The sequence below is a fragment of the Sinocyclocheilus anshuiensis genome, unplaced genomic scaffold (assembly GCF_001515605.1).
Source record: "Sinocyclocheilus anshuiensis isolate Anshui unplaced genomic scaffold, SAMN03320099.WGS_v1.1 scaffold3307, whole genome shotgun sequence".
NCBI lineage: Eukaryota > Metazoa > Chordata > Actinopteri > Cypriniformes > Cyprinidae > Sinocyclocheilus > Sinocyclocheilus anshuiensis.
The window spans coordinates 25,480-28,597 of NW_015547808.1; positions in this window are offsets into that span (position 1 = coordinate 25,480).

Sequence of the window (3,118 nt, forward strand, 5' to 3'; positions counted from 1 at the left end):
ACCTTTTAAAATAAACAGTGTAACTTTTATGTTTGGTTGACTGCATTTTAGTTTGATGATGAATGGCTGAAATGTAAGGCAACACTAGAACTATTTGTGTGTGCATGAGGCGCCTGTGCGATCAGATGGATTTAATCAAATAAAGATATAAAGAAATTTAATAAAATGCATTAAGAATGTCACAAAAACGAGCGTAGCCTATACTTGTTGCACAGTGTTTTTTTTCCCTTTTGTTAATCTGTTAATTAATATATATATTATATTATATATTTTGTGTGTTCCTATTTATTTTATTCCTTTTATAGACTTAATTTCTGTTTTTCTCCTTTCACAGTTAAGATAAAAATGAACAAAACGCTGTCATTCTAGAATTCTCCACCATATTTACTATGCTGAGCGCAAGTTCAGGTAACTCACAAACGTGCGTACACGAGCTGAGACCAGACGTGAGATCTGTTTCGACCTCACTCTGACCGTCACTAACGGTCTAAATAGAATGATAACCTTCGTTCCGCCTTCTCTCGAGACCTTATGTAAACAAAGTCATGCCCATGACCCCGGAGGCGGAACTCCCGCACGTATAAAAGCAGGTTTTACTTCCGGCTCGTTCTCTTTACCTTTCTCGCCTTGAGAGACCTGGTACTGGTAAGAACGATCTAAATTATATTTCACCATTCAATTCTTCACCAGATGGGGCAGGTGCCTTGAGTCCCTGTGAATTGTGGTGTTTTTTCTCTGCTGAATTGCAGTTGGTAGAATTTACTATCACTGCATTATTGTTCATTAGGCTAGTTATATATACTAGCAGTTCAATTGGGATTATTCTGATTTGTTTTTCAGAGTATTCATCAGTGGATATTGAATATACTTAAAAAAAAATATATATTTTTTTTTGGGGAGTATTGTATATTTTCTCATATCCTATATCACTGTTCGCAGTTGTTGGGATTGATAAAGGCCTACTAAGTACGTTCGCGTACTGGTGCGGGTCTTTGGATTCGTGTCAGCTTGATATATTTCACTGCTGTTCGCAGCCAGTGTGTTGTGTGTGGCTTACCGGGTTGCCACTTTCGAAGCAACGTTTGTCACACTGGTTGGTTGATGTTATCTCCCATGCTTATACAGTGAGAGGGTTGCCAGTTCCTGTAGGAGTTCGGGCCCACTCAACCAGAGGTGTAGCTACTTCATGGGCTGCACTAAAGGGAGTTCAAGTAGAGGATATTTGTGCTGCAGCATCATGGTCTACGCCATGTACGTTCACAACATTTTACAGAGTTGATGTGACTAGCGCAACACCAGTGAGCACTGCTGTTTTAATGTCTGTTGCCCAGCGAGGAGCGAATGGTATAGATTTTGTAGTTCCTCGTGACCCTGTTGACACGAGTCATCCTATTTAGACTGTTAGTGACGGTCAGAGTGAGGTCGAAACAGATCGTAAGTTATGACTATAACTATGGATCTGTGAGACCGAAGGATGACCGTCACTAATCCTTGTCGCTCGGAACTCTGGGGCGTTCAAGGTAAGAGAACGAGCCGGAAGTAAAACCCGCTTTTATACGTGCGGGAGTTCCGCCTCCGGGGTCATGGGCATGACTTTGTTTACATAAGGTCTCGAGAGAAGGCGGAACGAAGGTTATCATTCTATTTAGACCGTTAGTGACGGTCATCCTTCGGTCTCACAGATCCATAGTTATAGTCATAACTTACGTTTTGTCTCGTCGCGCCGGGACACGCCATCACAGTATGGTAGGGGCGTAACATTTCCGTCACACACTTGAGGTATTCAGCCAATCACAACGCACTGGATAGCTGGCCAATCAGAGCACACCTCGCTTTTCAGACCAATGAGCTTTGTAAAAATCGACGTGTTTCAGAAAGGCAGGGCATAGAGAAGAATCAATAATGTACAGTATTTGGAAAATAATGTGTTTTTTGAACCTTAAACTGCATAAACACATTTCATTACACCAAATACACAAAATAATGTTAATTTTAGCAACATCATATGACCCCTTTAAAGTGTGTTGCTCATGACAAGAGATGCTGAAGAGACAGCAAGGAGTAATGCAATGGCCAAAGGCTGTCTGCATTTAAATCATAACCCAACAATTAAACAAAATAAATAAATAAACAAAAATAAAAAAAAATCACAGACTGAATGCATAACTGTGTGGAGAAAAAAAGAAGACTTCTAAAGGCATTTTTGTATACTTCCTATTTGTTGATGAGTTATTAAGATGAATAATCTGCCACAATAATGTCTAAATTATCTTTTTTTTTTCAGCAGATTGATGGATGATATATTAGATATGTAAAGTATGATTTAACCTGAAGTTACATTTACATCTACTTTTTAGTCTACATTTATAATCTATAAATATCTACTTTTCTCAATGAGGCATTGTTAATTTTCTCAGTAAGACATTATTTTATGATTATTCTGTTCTTCTCAGCAGATTGATATATTAGATTTATAAACGATGGTTTCTCATCAGTATCAAGTATTTCTGAATTTGTAATCAATCAAAAGATCTGAAATTTCAGAAAACCAAAATGAAGACTTGTTTACTGTTTACCATCCATGTAAGACATTGTTTTTTTTTTCAGTATGACACTGTTTTATGAATCTCCTTGTCTTTTCAGTAGATTGATTTATGTAATATATTAGATTTGTAAATTATGATTTCTGCCATCAGTATCGAGAGTTTATGACTTTTAAACCCAACAAAGGATTTGAGATTTCAAAAACCCAAAATGGTTTTTCAAATGTCTACATTTAGTATCTTTTCCCAGTAAGACATTGTTTTATGGCTCTTCTTGTCTTCTATTCTTGCAGCATCTTAGCAGGAGGTCAGACAGCAATAGTAATTCAGCACACTTCAGAATAGGTGTTGTCACATTGTCATGGCTATTATTTTATAGGCGCGGGAAGATGTTTTCGTTTGGGGGTGCTGTGTGTGTCCGTGCTGGGGGGGGGGGCACCTTATTTGACAACTCCACAAAGCACTACAAGCGCGTCGATATGAACACTCGTTTAAGTGGCATACACTGAAAAATTTGACTGCATATCACATTTTTGAAATTATCGATAGTAGCTGATCAATCTCGGGGGTTGGGC